The sequence below is a fragment of the Crinia signifera genome, chromosome 11 (assembly GCF_055691185.1).
Source record: "Crinia signifera chromosome 11, ASM5569118v1, whole genome shotgun sequence".
Lineage (NCBI taxonomy): Eukaryota > Metazoa > Chordata > Amphibia > Anura > Myobatrachidae > Crinia > Crinia signifera.
Genome location: NC_139227.1, coordinates 63187992 through 63204732, shown reverse-complemented (window position 1 = coordinate 63204732; position 16741 = coordinate 63187992). Strand labels below are relative to the sequence as shown.

General features: G+C 41.2%; 1 long non-coding RNA gene across 1 annotated transcript; it reads right to left on the bottom strand.

Moving 5' to 3' along the window:
- Positions 1 to 1788: 1788 nt before the first annotated feature.
- LOC146044973 (uncharacterized) lies at positions 1789 to 16200 on the bottom strand. The gene is made up of 3 exons (XR_014465359.1): positions 16025 to 16200; positions 10014 to 10148; positions 1789 to 2123 (listed from the first exon to the last, which is right to left on the bottom strand). It is a non-coding gene; the product is annotated as an uncharacterized LOC146044973 (long non-coding RNA).
- Positions 16201 to 16741: the final 541 nt, after the last annotated feature.

Sequence of the window (16741 nt, the reverse complement as noted above, 5' to 3'; positions counted from 1 at the left end):
GCCATATCATGCTTTTACCAACATTTCAGACCAATCTTAGACTATTCTAAAGACAAACAGGGATTTGCAAAATGGCTAGTCAAATTTCCTAACCTAGAAGCGGAGGACCTTCTTAAGGCTCTGACTAAATCTTGCAAATTGATGCCTTTCGCTTCTTACACTGAAATGTTTTTGAATATATTTCATAGGGCATATCTATCTCCGCACCGAAGCTTCTTGATGGGCCACATCCCTTCTAGCGCCTGCTATAGATGTGGAGCCTTGGAGGCGGACCTATACCACTGTTTTTGGTCATGCCCCTTGGTGAGGCGGTTTTGGCTTCAAGTGAAGGGATATGCCGAAACCCAATTACTAAGCCATGTCCCCTTTACAGCTGAATGGCCAATTTTTGGAATTGTCCCCCTAGATTTTAGAGCTACCAAGGGAGGTCGTAGAATGTTACTAGCGATAAGTGCAGCAGCACGCAAAACCATCCTACAAGACTGGACACAAAAAGATGCCCCCCTTCTCCCTTTATTTAAATATAAACTATTCCACCTATTCAGGATGGACTGGGTAGAAACAACTCTAAACAAAGAAGCCAAGGCCCAGAAATTTTTTGCCATGTGGGAACAATATATTAATAAACTCTCCCTTGAGGTACGTCGACAAATACACAAAAGCCTGAAGGATACCTCATGGTATCTATTGCGGACCGTGGCAAATGATCCCCCGATCTCCGTTGGGTAGATGGGGCTCCGCGGGGGGGGGGTGGGGGGGTTGGGGGGGGTGGGGGGGGGGAGAGAGACACTGCTATCCTAGGTTTGCATACCCGTAGCCTATTCTTGCGATACGGATGTTCAAAATTACGCACAGTTAAGCTGCTAAACTGGCGTGGGAGGGGAGGTTGACGAATTTCTAGTTATTTGTGAGATGTTAAATAGACTGCTCACCCTCTTTGCGTACTTAATGATTGTCCTACACTAATAAATGTATAACAAGCAGCAAAGAAAACTCCAAGAATAACTCCAACGTTTTATCCTCTTTATTTGTATGAGCTATGGAGCAAAGGTAATGAGAACAAGGACAATAACAAAACACCTGTACATGTATTTGAAACCGTACGTTTAATTTTTTTTTGTATTCCTGTACACTGTATGCATCTTGTATCTGTGAATGCTTCAATAAAAAGATGTTAAAAAAAAAAAAAAAAGAAGAAGGGAGCAGAGGCACACATCGGGAGGAGGGCGACATACACGCTGGTAGAAGGGCCAGAGGCATACTGCACAAGGTGATTGAGGCTGTTTCAGATATAAGTGAGGGGCAGTGGCAGCTCTAGAGGTGGGGGTGCAGCACAGTCCAAAATTCAATTAGGGCAGCCACATCAACAAGGAGTTTTTTGGGGGGTTTCACACCAGCCACCCAGAAATTGAGTTCCGGGTCATTTTGCCTAGTGCAGCTTGACCTTAATTCACACCACTTGTAAATTACCCAGGTTTTTCTGTGGTGTGAAAGGGTCAACACAGGTCTTAAATCCCAGCTCTCCGACCCTGGTCAAGAGCAGTGTCAGAGTGCCGGGATTTAAGACCTGTGTTGACCCTTTCACACCAAAGAAAAACACGGATTTTTCAGAAAATTCCCGCGTGGAAAATCTTTATCCTGGGAATTTGCTTCTGGTGTGAAAGGGGTATTACCTGACCCCTGTTGGGATTAGGACCACCGGCAACCCAACAGTCAGACATCGGTATTAATCCTGTACAAATAATAAGCCCACAGCCTAAGCCTTTAACTAAACCCTTACCAAAAAACACCCCGACACTGCCATTAACAGATTAAAAAACCAGAGATGATCACCCATGGCAGGCCTTACACTAGATGTTTAAACCACCTCTTTTCTTTTGTCAGTCATTCAGTTTCTCTTTCCAAAAACCAAATTGCAAAGATGTGAAGGCAGTGTGGCACTGATGCTTTATGTACAGATAGTTTGTAAAATGTTGAGCAATGCAACATACAGTATACATGTATTAGTAAAAACATCTTCAGTCCAACATTCTTTCTGTAATTGGATGGAATCCTCAGTGATACCAAACATTTTGGTTGGACCTGTCTTGATGTCCTTAGATGAGGGATGCTTTACTCAGGCTCTGCAAATAATAATGCACAAGCAAGAATATTACTCAAGAGTATTATAATGAATATGTTTCATCACTTACATATATGAGTTGTCTTATCACTAAAATGTAAAAGTCAATTGGGCGGTATTCAATGAGGCTGATTCGCCATGTTTTTATGTCGATTTTGTGCTGTAAGGCGAATTTTTGACTAAAACGGTGAATCACCCTATTCAATGACCAGATGGCGAATACATTTCAAGGTTTTTTTTGCGCCATGATTCACCGAGTAGCAATCGCTATCTTTTTATGGTGAAGTGGAATGTGAACTTTTAAAATAAAGTGTTTTTTTTTGGTGTCAAAAAATCAGGATTTTTATTCTGAGGAGGGGCATGCTATTTTTATTCATGTGCTTTAAGCACATGAATATATATTTAATTAAAAAAATATATATATATTTTTTTTTACACAGACCAGCCAGCAGGGGGCCGGAGCCGAGCCGCTCATTAGATATTCATATATTCACTCGGGTGTAGTGAATATACCCGGTCCCCTGCTGGCATCCCCGGGGGGCAGCCTGTGCTGCCTGGCACCCGGGGAGCCCACCTCCCCCCCACAAACATTCTGGGGCAGGCAGGGAGACTTCCATCTCCCTGCCTGGCGCCGTCCTCAGGCTCCCTGCGGCATCGCCGCAGGAGTTAAAATTCGCCGGTCAGGGGCAGCGAGCCCCTGACTCGTTGAATACTGGAGCCGGCAAGGCTCCGGAACGCGGCGAGCAGTGGCGAATGTGCAGCGAATCCTAAACAGGATTCGCTGCACATCGCCAAAATGCTCATTGAATACTGCCCAATGAGGCAGATGTACTAAACTATGAAGAGTGATAAACTGGAGAAAGATGATGGGGCCTGTTCACACAGGTCAGAATTTGGCTACCCAGTGATCATAATAGCATCCACCTTGCACCCACGAAATCCAGCCTTGCAAATGGATTTGGTAGGTTTGGGGAAAGCATGTGTAGAGATGCACATCCATTCGCATCCAAACGAATACGCCAAAAATCATTCACATTTCACTCACCATCAAATGATTTCTTTAATGGTCTCTGGTATTCACAGTCCCTACATAGACTAGGACTTAACTGGCGGCTGCAAAGAAAACAGGCCCATCCGGCCTGCTGCGGATGTCATAGGCCCTCCCATAGCAGGCTTTAACATACCTGCATTGTCATTTAAGAATCATTCAGGTGAATATACAGTAGCTATAATTCTAAATACTTGTGATGTATTAACTAGAGATGTGGGCCAGCCTCCATAACTGGTTTTGGCTTTGGATCTGTATCCCCATTCGGTTTTGGATCTGTATTTGGTTTTGCCAAAACTGCCCTTGTTGTTTTTGGTTCTGGTACTGGATCTGTATTTTTTTTAAACCATAAAAACAGCTATAATCATTTTTATGGTATTATTAACCTCATTTACATTCATTACAAACCAATCATTTCAGCGACACACTTTTTGGCTGAAATTATTGGTTTGTTTGGGCCCCTACAAAACAAGCTGCCAATGATCTCTCCCTGCACAACCTGGCTCTACATATGCAAGCTGTCATCTTCCTCAGATTCCTCACCCCATCAGTGTGTAGATCCTTTACAGTCAATTGTTTTTGAAAAAAAGATGTTTGTGAAAAAAGATATTAGTGAAAAAAACACAAAACAGTACAAAGATTAATACATATTTGCGCGTATCACTAAAAAAAGATGGTTTTGACGAAAAATGTTTGTGAATAAAAAGTTTGTGAAAAAATGTGCACCAAACAATACAAATGACATTTAGTTTTCTTTTTTTCTTATCTTTTTTTTTTTTTAACAACACACAGGCAGAAATTTATAAAATACGATGTTTTAACCCTTTCTTTACATGGCATATGGATATTAGGTCGACAAGCATTGGGTCAATAAGCATTGGGTCGACACCATTAGGTCGACATGCAGAAAGTTTGACATGGGTCTAGGTCGACAGGTCATTAGGGCGACACAAGCATTTATTCGACATGGGCAATAGGGCGGAGTGAAAAAACTGAAATTGAGATATTCAAAATCGGCTAGTGTGGAAAAGTTGTGACTTGACCTGAATAAGAAATGTGGAAAATCTTTTTGATCTGAGTCAACAGCTTCTGTTCTGGCAAGAGGCCTGAAGTTTCATTTTTTTAGGTGAAAATAACGAAACCTATGAAGATGCTCCGATCTAGTTAAAATTATGTCAGGATGTCTTAGAGTGGTTCATTAATATACTTTAGCATAGTAAAAAACAGTACGAGCTTGTCCTAGTGCAAAGTGACTGACTTTGGCGGGAGAAAAAATCCCCAATAATTGACCCATTTTCATGGTGAATATTGTGTGTTTTCTCCTGAATGTGTTTGTAACAAAGCAATGAAGAAGGCAAGTCAGATGCTTGGTTGCATAGAGAGAGGTATCAGCAGTAGAAAGAAAGAAGTTATAATGCCACTGTATAGGTCATTGGTACCACCTCACCTAGAGTATTGTGTTCAGTTCTGGAGGCCATATCTCCAGAAGGATATAAATACATTAGAGACTGTACAAAGAAGAGCAACTAAAATGGTGCATGGCCTACATCACAAAACGTACCAGGAAAGACTAAAAGATCTTAATATGTATACATTAGAGCAGAGAAGGGAAAGGGGGGACATGATAGAAACTTTCAAATATATCAAGGGTTTTAACAAGGTACAGGTGGGAGACATTCTTCACAGGAAGAGGAGCAACAGAACACGAGGACATGCACTGAAACTAGAGGGAGGAAGATTCAGGGGAAATGTGAGGAAGAATTTTTTCACAGAAAGAGTAGTAGATAAGTGGAATAGCCCACCATCAGAGGTGGTAGACGCAAATACAGTAGTACAATTTAAACATGCTTGGGATAAGCATATTGATATCCTTACAAAAAAATATGGTTTGAGGTAACATGTTTAAAAAAAGGGGCAGACTAGGTGGTTCTTATCTGTCGTCAAATTTTGTTTCTATGTTTCTATAATAGAAGAAGCACAAATACTCTAAATGGAATTTCAGTCACACTGTGTGAAATATAACACTGCATAATGGCCCTTAATCAGACCTGATTGCAGTACAAATTTGTTCTCAAAATGGGCAAAACAAAATGCTGCACTGCAGGTGGGGCAGATGTAACGTGCAGAGAGAGTTAAATTTGAGTGGGGTGTGTTGAAATTGAAATCTAGCAAAAAGGAGAAAAGTAAATGTCTTTCTGTGTGGTGCACCTCATGAGAAAAATAGCATAAAATGTAGCTTTTATTAACTTATATTAAAAGACAAAGAGGCGAAATATAGACAAAATAGTGAAACATAAAACACAGACAGTGTATTAGAAAGGATAAGCGAATTTATCCTCACTCAGTGTGGCCCAATTCCCCTGTGGTCCCCTTTAAGAGTTTGCAAACGGTGTTTCTTTTTTAATTAGAACCGTGCTGACAGGCAGTGAGTACTAGTATTGTGGGAGTACAACATGCTTTACTATATGTGCCCTGACAGATTGGAGTTGTGTCCAGAAATCTGGAAATGCCGATCACCTTAAGCACTATGGCTTGGAAACTGTGTAACCAATATAACAATTAATCCCAGATGCGAGAATGATGTCCCTGTGGGGAGATTAACCGCAACAGTTAACACCTAACAAAATCTTAGTGCTTTGGTCATCTTCATCTTTCTAATAAACATTTATTCACCTGTTTATTATTACCATTGTGTGACACATATGTTGAAAAAGTCAGGCACATGCCTGTATATATCCTTATGTGCACGGTATTCCACCAATGCAATGTTCACCATAAAATTCAGGTTTAAAATTATTTTATGTACAAAAATTGCATGGAGGCTACACACCTGCAGATATGTGGTGTGTATGCCGTGCAGGAGAAGATTCAATCCAGCATTAGAATGTGGATTACCATACACACACCCACAGGACAAATGACCAATGAATGGGCGTATTGCACACACCCACCTGCAACACCTCATGTGAATCAATCATTAAGGCAGCAGGTATATAATGGGCTTCCGGGAACCTGCCAGGTTGGTCCTGATGAAGCTCTGTTTGCGAAGTGTACACTGACCTAACCCTCAGTGTGTTATGCCCTCTTCCCCTCCCCACTTATACTGCATTTTGATTGTGTCCAGTTTTATTTTTAGACCAAGTGAACGCCAGTCTCCACTGGGCTCACTAATTGTCTCAGGCTGCAGCGTGAGACGTCTGCGCTGCAGCTTGCTGTTTTACAGAGCTGGTGTTAAGTCAGACAGCGTTGTATTTGGCATGCCGCCGCTCACCATAGTCTCTGTTTACTTTTGCCGCTACCTTATATTTATTAGGAGCAGGCTATAAGATGGACAGCGTTGTACTTGACACGCTGCCGCCTGCCTTGCTCGCTGTGTATGAGCTCCCTCCTTACCTTCTAGAGCGGGCAATAACTCGGACGGCGCTGTAATTGACACGCCACCGCATGCCTTAGCTCTTGAAGGGTTAACCACCAGTGTATCATCTCTATACCCCCGGCTAACACGGGGTGCCAGAGGAGTGGCAGTCCTCATTGGCTACCGCAGGCTGGGGAGATCTGCAGTCCCAATTGTATGGTGATTGCTCAGACACTGGTGTGCTTTTTGGAGGGGCCTCTAACTCCCTAATTAATACCACACTATCTGGGATTAATTGTTATATTGGTTACACAGTTTCCAAGCCATAGTGCTTAAGGTGATAGGCATTTCCAGATTTCTGGACACAACTCCAATCTGACAGGGCACATATAGTAAAGCATGTTGTACTCCCACAATACTAGTACTAACTGCCTGTCAGCACGGTTCTAATTAAAAAAGAAACACCGTTTGCAAACTCTTAAAGGGGACCACAGGGGAATTGGGCCACACTGAGTGAGGATAAATTTGCTTATCCTTTTTAATACACTGTCCGTGTTTTATGTTTCACTGTTTTGTCTATATTTCGCCTCTTTGTCTTTTAATATAAGTTAATAAAAGCTAAATTTTATGCTATTTGTCTCATTTTTCCACACAGAAAGACATTTCCTTTTCTCCTTTTTGCTTGAACATTTGTAAATAAACCTGTGCGACTGACCGTCCTTTCCCCCTGTCCCCCAAAAAACGAAATTGAAATCTAAATTGCAGTGTAAAAATAAAGCAGACAGATTTTACCCTGCACAGAAACAAAATAATTCACACAAATTTAACTCTCTCTGCACATGTTACATCTGCCCCACCTGCAGTGCAGCACTTTTTTGCCCATTTTGAGAACAAATTTTTACTGCGATCAGGTTTGAATAAGTGTTTACTAGGGGAGAGCAGACAGTGTAACGCACATGTACCACAAGCAAGACAAACAAGCCGGATCTCAATATTGATTTCACGATTGAGGAGATAATATTGAGGCTCAGCAAAATCAAAAGAAACAAATCACCAGGGGCAGATGGGATTCCTCCTAGGGTACTAATGGAATTAAGGGTGGAACTAGTGACCCCTCTATATTACATTTTTGATAACTCACTATCATCAGGTAAGGTACCAAAAGACTGGAGAATAGCTGAGGTAGTACCAATATTCCAAAAAGGATAAGGGACGACCCAGCAAATTACAGACCGGTGAGCTTAATATCAATAGTTGGTAAAATATTTGAACGATTTTTAAGGGATGGTATCCAGGAATATTTATATAGTTTGCTCAGTACTAACCAGCATGTGTTCGTGAAAAATCGTTCATGCCAGACAAATTTACTAGGCTTCTACGAGAACGTTAGCAAAAACCTTGATAACGGAAATGCTGTAGATGTGATCTTCATAGATTTTGCTAAAGCTTTTGAAACAGTACCACACAGGAGGTAGATAAATAAAATGGAGGACCTAGGATTAGGCGCAAATATCTGTAGATGGCTAGGTTACTGGCTGTGTAATAGAGACCAGAGAGTGGTTGTTAACAACGCAGAATCAAATATGATACCAATGTTAAGTGGTGTGCCACAGGGTTCGGTCCTTGGGCCCATCTTGTTTAACATTTTTATTAACGATATTGGGATGGGTTTCTCAGCAATGTATCCATCTTTGCAGATGACACAAAATTGAGCAGAGTTATTAAATCACCCGAGGATGTCGCTGCGCTTCAAAATGATCTTGACAATCTAGATGAGTGTGCAAAAATGTGGAAGATGAGGTTTAATGTAGATAAATGCAAGGTTATGCACCTTGGGAGACATAACCGGTGTGCTAGTTATAACCAGGGCTATTTTTGTGCAGGCTCCAGCAGGAACTGTGGCCCTTATTCTAGTTCACTCTTTCTGACAAAATATTTCTTAGATGGACAAAACCACATGGACAATTTGCACTGCAGGTGAGGCAGGTGTAAAACCCCACCCAAATCTAATTATCTCTGCACAAGTAACACCTGCCTCACCTGCAGTGCACATGGTTTTGTCCATCTAAGAAATATTTTGTCAGAAAGAGTGAACTAGAATAAGGGCCACAGTTCCTGCTAGAGCCTGCACAAAAATAGCCCTGGTTATAACCTAAGCAGCCAGATGTTGGGTAATTCGGTACTGGAAAAAGATTTAGGAGTCCAAATAGATGACAAACTGGGGTGTAGTGCTCAATGTCACCTAGCAACAAAAAAGGCCAACAGAATTCTAGCATGTAGTAAAAGGGGCATGGGAAATAGGGACTCAAAAGTAATAATGCCCCTGTACAAAGCATTGGTTAGACCTCACCTTGAATATGAAGTACAGTTCTGGGCCCCATACTAGAAAAAGGACATCATACAATTAGAAAAATTCCAAAAGAAGCAACAAAACTAATTAGGGGAATGGGGAATTTAAGCTACGAGGAGATATTGAGAAATTTGGGACTATTTACTCTAGAGAAGAGACGTTTAAGGGGGGACATGCTTAACATGTACAAATATATCAGGGGCCAATATAAGGAACTGTCAAACACCCTTTTTACTGCTAGAAAGGAATCTAGGACATGAGGGCACGAATATAGATTAGAAGAAAAAAGATTTTGTTCTCTTAGAAGAAAAAAATTATTTTCGGTCAGAGCAGTCAAACTTTGTAACAATCTTCCTGGGGAGGTGGTGTCAGCGGAGACAATATATACGTTCAAATTAAGGTTGGATAAACATTTATTGGTTAATAACATCCTTGGGTACAATTAGTAATCATAATCTGACTTTAACAACATACTATACAGCAAGGGATAAGCTATTAAAACCTAGGTTGAACTTGATGGACGTAAGTCTATTTTCAACCTTACCTACTATGTAACTATGTAACTATGTACATTTGAATAGCTCTGTTCGGCATCCTCTAGTACCTGCAGGTGCAAAAAAACCTTTGATTCTGGCCCAAAGTGTTTATCCTTTCAAGATTATTTATACATTTACTCATCCTGACACGCCCACCTGGCATATTGCCAAGAGATTCAGTAGAACTTCCTTACACTTAAACACCACTTTAAGGATGCTTATATCTGACATTAGAAGACTGGCACTGAAGTGGCATTAAACAAAAGGCCACAATTCCCAACAGTACTTGACACGAGATAAAAGTTCCCCGTAGGCTGCAAGAATAGGTTTCTCAAAAGCTGATCCCGCACAGGCATCCTAGAATAGAGAGACCATGCCAGACTATAGGAAGCTAGTTAGTTTCTCCATAACTTGGTGCAAATATACCGCATCCGCTGTCATCATTAGTTTTTGAACTATGTAGCCTCCCATGTTGTCCTGACACCAGATTATTGGTAATCACCCCACCTTTCTGCTACAACAGACACAAGACATTGAAAACCACAGAGAGTGAGACAGATACATATGAAAGAAATGAGATAAGATGAAATGTAATAACTCACCTTGAGCCCACAGTGTCAAAGAGAATATAATTAGGTATATATATTGCAATACGAGGACACCAACGGAAAATGGATATATGACACTGTTGCATAGGTCTGTATACATTGTGTATATGGGAAATATCCACATACTACCTATAGGGTATAAACACAGACATACAGTTAAAGGGATAAGCATTACATGATTAAGATACAAGTCCTTTTTCAGAAGATCAGAATGATGGCGCTCGACTCAATAAAATACTATTTTAGACCAACCATAAAGAGCCTCCAAAACCTGACCTCATTTTTATCTCTACATGAGCTCACAATAGCATATTGCATTTTCTGATTTACATATGAAAAAAAGAAAGGTGACCTGGAGAAGGGGACATGAAGCAGCAGCCGGAAGGAGAAACCAAAAGTGGCTAGCACAGTGCGAGGAGTGGCGTGTGTGGTTAAGTGTGGGGGAATTTAGCCAGCTACCTACATCGTGGGCAGCCATGGAATGAACAATGAGGGTGGGCACCATTCATAGCTTGAATTTGGCTTGATTTGCCTGAGCATGGAGATGTGTGGGCTGTGAAGTACAGGGGAAGCCAGATATCTCTGTTCCTGGACTTCACTCTTATGATTACCATTAGTAATGGTGAGACACCTTTCTTATCAATGAAATAGTACAACACAAGTGATGGCAGTCAAAAAATTAAGTGGGAAGTCCAGTAACAGAGAATAGTGGACCTTATTCTGATTGACCCGCAAGGCTGCAAAGTTCTTGCAGGTCCATCAGACACCCCCTCACATGCATGACCCCCCCCCCCCGCAGGCCTGCAAATGGATGATTTACATATTCATCCATTAGCAGGCAGGGAGAAATCATTTGATGGTCGGCGAATATCGAATGATTTCTCCTGCGCTTGCAGTGCAGAGACACCTACAGTATATGGTGTCTCTAAACTGCATGCTCCCTGAGTGAGGAAGGGGCGGGCATCTGACATCAGCTGCCCGCCCCCTGCACCCGTGTCACAGCCTCATTAGCATGAGAGCGCCTAACATTCTCATGGGAACGCCCATGAAACGCTTGGTGTTCCCATATTGTAATGGGGCTGCGTGGCATCCCCACTCTTCTCCGTCCTCTGCCCGCTGTGTAAGGTGTGTGCACCCAGCGAACAGAATGTTCACCATGTGTGCTCTCACTCTGCATCTGCACATGTGTAGAAATGCATCTGTGCATGCACAGACGCACACCATCGATCCCCCGCACGCGGCACCAAAGCGATTAGAATAAGGTCCAGTGTCACTCCTCGAATGGGTCATGTAGGGAGGCATGGACATCACCAAGGACGGTGATCTTTTTGATGCGATTAAAGTAGATGTGACTGATTGTTGTGTTTAATGCTGATTGATTTGTTTTACCACTACAACCCCACTGGCCTGGGTTTGTCTGCAGGGTCAAAAGTGGTGAGGTTCCCAACTGTTTTTGGTTTCATCTGTTTGTACAGTATTTATGTCCCTTGTTTTTTTTTTGTCTGATTTTACCTTGCTAGAGGGCTGATCTGTTAACTGGTCTGCACGGTGCAGAAAAGTGAGAAGGATTTAGGAATAATTAACCTTAACCTCACTGTGGCTAAAAGTACATTTAATATATGGACTACAAACATTAATATGTGTCATTAGAGACAGAAACCTATCCTCACTACCCATCCAAAGTTGGACGGGTGTAACATGCAAATTTATGGTTGCATGTAGGTCCTTTCAACACCCTCACTGTGCTATCAGTACGACATAACATCTGTACTTTATTGCTCTTCTATACATGTTGTGTACATTATTATGTGCCTGGGTGGTTTGTTCTATGTGGGCCAAACCACATGTAAGTTTAAGGAGAAGATGGCTGCCCATCGTTCATCCACCAATGCTATTTTGAAAGGCAAGGCCGTGGACCAGCCAGTACCACAGCATTTCAAGCAGGCTGGACATTCGTTTGACACGTCAAAATATTTTATTATTGATCAGGTCCCCCATAACCCGCGTGGGGGTAATAGGCAGTGCCGGATTTGTGTCTATGCCCATGAGGCACTGGCCTCAGGGCGGCACCGATTAAGGGCGGCAGGCAGGCTGACATTCTGTTAAATAGAAGCATGGCAGAGCGGTTGGGCAGCGTCGAGTTACGAGCGGCGCCGCCCCGCCATGATTTATCATATCACTCGTCACCCACCGCTGCCCACCCGCTCTGCCATGCCCATTATATCCCCGTTATATGCAGGGTCCGATGGTCCTCCTGCGCATCCGGCAATTGGCTCAAGCTCACTGCCGCCTGCGCCCATTGGCTACCCTATACACGCAGCCTATTGGCTGCTGTGAATCCAATAGGCGGGTACAGCAGCTGAGTCAGTCAGTCACAGTGTGAGACTGTGGGCCTTAATATAGTTCACTCTTTCTGACAAAATCCTTCTTAGATGGACAAAACCATGTGCACTGCAGGGGGGGCAGATGTAAAATGTGCAGAGAGAATTAGATTTGGGTGAGTTATTTTGTTTCTGTGCAGGGTAAATACTGGCTGCTTTATTTTTACACTGCAATATAGATCTCCCTTTGAAGTAAAACCCCACCCAAATCGAATTCTCTCTGCACAAGTAACATCTGCCCCATCTGCAGTGCGTATGGTTTTGTCCATCTAAGAAGGATTTTGTCAGAAAGAGTGAACTAGAATAAGGTCCTGTGAGAGAGACTGACTGAGACACCTCTAATAAAGATCCTCCAACTTCCGGCCTCCCTCCCTCCGGGTCCTCCATACAATGAGCAGTGCAGACTGCTTAAAAAAATAATAAGGTGGGCTACAGTTAAATTTGAGTGAAATAAATATATATATATACAATAATATACGTGCATTAAGAGTCATTTAATGAAAATTAAAATATAACTTTTAGAATTATTGATAAAATCTGTGAAATTCTGGTTAGGACTTTTACCTTATTAATGATTACATTAAAATAGGGGGGGGGGGGGGGGGAAAATGTTGTGCCTAGGGGCGGCCAGACCCCTAAATTCACCCCTGGTAATAGGGCGGAACAATTAATGAATTTCATGGATACCCAGTGGTTATGAGGCTGGGAACTATTAAACCTAGTGGCCCCAATGATAAAATTAATTGGAATAGCCTCCTACAGTTGATTTGTCATTATTCATTTTATTGTTGTTATTCATTCCTGTCCCTGTCCCATACTGAAACCGGAAGTTCGGGTGATGGGCTTCCAGCAGGCTTTCGGCTCCTGGGGTCTGCGGAGATGGGCTGGTAAGTATAGTATATATATCTGCTTCTCTGTTTGGGATATCTGTTGCACACACTTCTATTATCAGGGGTGAATATCCTGATGACGGGGCTGTGACCCCAAAAGCGCTCAATACGTTTGCCTAATACACAGTGGTTTTTAGCTAATTTGCCTGAGTGCCTTCTTTCTTTGGACATTTGTAATATTCTTTTAAGTGCACCGGATTACGTTGGATGGGAGTACCGGCATACTGTGGATATATATATATATATATATATATATATATATATATATATATATATATATCTGCCATCCTTTCATGTAGGAGATAGAGGTCCCATAGAGAGGTTTTTATGGGACTAGCATGAGAGGGGTAGGAAACACATTATAAGGGGGGTATTCAATCCTTGTCGTGCTCCCGCAGCCATCTCCCGACGGGGGAGATGGCTGCGGGGCCCTATTCAATGCTGTCCCCCAGCATTGAACAGGGGTTCTCCGCAGAACGAGCCCGACATCACAAGCTGTCTGGCTCGTTCTGCCGAGAAAAGACGGAAATAGGCGAGCTTCCGGCCGGAGCTCGTCTATTTCCGTCCTCAACTCGCGGCCACACCCCTTTCTCGGAATAAAAGAAAAAAAGCGTGGAAAATTTCAGCCTGATCTTCTTTTGCTAGATTTTTACTATTCCATAATTTCATGAAGTAAAAGCATATCATACCTTATTTGATCTGTACAGAAATCTCTGTACAGATCAAATAAGGTATGATATGCTTTTACTTCATGAAATTATGGAATAGTAAAAATCTAGCAAAAGAAGATCAGGCTGAAATTTTCCACGCTTTTTTTCTTTTATTCTTTTTTCCTTCTTTTTCCTTCCTCCCACTTGAACCTTTTTTCCGAAGTTTGACATTGAATCTTTCCATTGAATTATGGAGAGTTCAAAAATAATATATAAAAATGAAAATAATGAAAAACCTCCTGTCTCTCATATACATATGTAGCGAAAGAAAATACTACATCTAGTATCAAAATAAATGTATAAAATCCATCTGTTCTTCATCTATATTGGACAATCTGTAAAAATGTAAAAAAGTTAAATTGTATGTCTTTCCTTGTCTGATCAATATGTTTTATTTATAGATATATGTAAAGTACCCCTGATGAAGTCTCGTAGTGAGACGAAACGCGTCGGGCTTTTGCATACATCCATTGTATAAAAGAAAATCCTCTGTTGAGAAACAACTGTGAACAAATTGTTTTTAAAAGCGATTTTATAATAAATGTATTTTTATGTGTAAAAATGTGTCTTTGGATGTTATAGACAGGAAAGACTAGTGTAATTACTGGGCGCTATTTGGCACTATTGTGGTGGTATTTGTTTGGTGTAGCCTCACTAGTAGGGGGCTAAGTGCCATTAGCGACCTTCTGTTATATAGGATTAGCGCAAATCTAGGAATTTTGTGTGTTGTATATATATATATATATATATATATATATATATACATATCTGTATACTGTAGCCATCAATTACAAATTAAGTAGCCATTGATTACAGCAGTATTCTTTTAAAGCATTACTGCCTCACAGCACTGAGGTCATGAGTTCAATTCTCACCATGGTTTCAACTGTGCGGAGTTTGTATATTCTGCCCGTACTTGTGTGGGTTTCCTCCGGGTACTCCGTTTCCTCCCACAATCCAAAAATATACTGGTAGGTTAATTGGCTTCCAACAAATTAACCCTAGAATGTCTGTGTGTACATGTGGTAACAAATATAGATTGTAAGCTCCACTCGGGCAGGGACTGATGTGAATGTTCAAATATTCTCTGTAAAGCACTGCGGAATATGTGTGCGCTATATAAGAAACTGTTAATAAATAAATATATTGTTGCACTTTTATTTTTGTACTTTCAGTATATTATATGTTGCAATTATATGTGTGACTATTGTCATTGTTATTATATATAACTGGTGGCCACCCAGTATATTTTATTTATTCTTAAATTTTGTATTAAAAAAATTATGATACATATAGATGCGTTTGCAATCCTCCAAATATCTTAAACAAACAGCACGGTGCTTCCATTGCTTTTTTTTTTTTTGCATTGCGAAACATATATGTGCTTTTTAACACACACATGCATTCATATATTTATATAAGGTAGTGTGTGTCACCGGGGGTGGCACAGCATGCTGCCTTGCATGAGAGCCCTGTTTGTCCACTGACCAGATAAGACAGGTGAATCTTTTTATTTATTTTTTTGTAATTGTCTATGTCATTGCACCTTATTTTGTTTTGTATCTGGCAGTGCTGAGGAAGGGGGCAAGGACAAGCACATTTTAGTGGTGAATGTGGGGGGTAAGGTTGGCACTGCCTTGGCTGTCAGGAGGTATTGATACCAGTCTCAACATCAGGGGTGCACTGATGTGATGGAGGGTAATCAAAAATGTTGTGCCTAGGGGCGACATGACCCCTAAATTCAGCCCTGATGACTGTGTTGATATATATTCTGTATCTGGAATAATGTAGAAAAGTGTTATAGAATATCTTGCTGTAAAGGTGATGATAAGGAAATGTATTGCAGGTAACACAGTGAATATTTGGGAGCCTTGTGTTTTCATTACCTGTAGAAGAGCTTTTAGAAATAAGGGAGGGGATCTAACTGTGTAGTTTCAGATGAAAGATTGAGAATGAAGAAGTTAGGTAAGTAAACAGTAAAAGAGAAGATTAAATACTAGATATGTGTGTGTATACGTACTTACCAGAAATTAACCAACACATAATAAGTAATAATAGAATCCACTCAAACATTCCATATAATTGGCGGGAAAGACACTGTAATGGCAACAATATGATGATGGCTAATAAGTGGATCACCCCAGCCACAATTAAGTAGATTGGTATTAGGGGTTGCACCAGGCACTTGTCCAAGTATATGGTACCTGTAGGAAAAGTGATTTATACAGAGGAATTAGTGCAGTTTTATATAATGAAATGTTATAAAGTGCATAAATACAACACAACATATAACTATATATTTAGCAGAATAATTAGTATTCACTTATTTGTATTATATATAAGAAGAGCAGTGCCTAACTGTCATTGCCAAGTGATTAATTATATTTATTGATAAAGACTGATTATTCATTTTATTCAGTGATACATTTCTTCCCCATTTTTTTAGTTCACTCATCTATCTGTCTTAATATATTCTGTAGAAATAATACATTTTAATTTCCTTCAGTCTGTAAATACCTTGTAAACCACGTTATGTGTCTTATTATTGCTGTCATCAAAATCCCGACAAGGGGGGCGTGGATCTCGGCGGTCGGGATTACGGCGCCGGGATTCCGACCGCCGGGATTTGAACTGCATCCCGTTCATGGGGATGTCCATAAAATGCAGGGCACTCCCCTGCTCTGGCCTGGTATCCGCCCCCACCCCCTCTGGAAGGGGCGGGTGCACAGACCATCCACCAT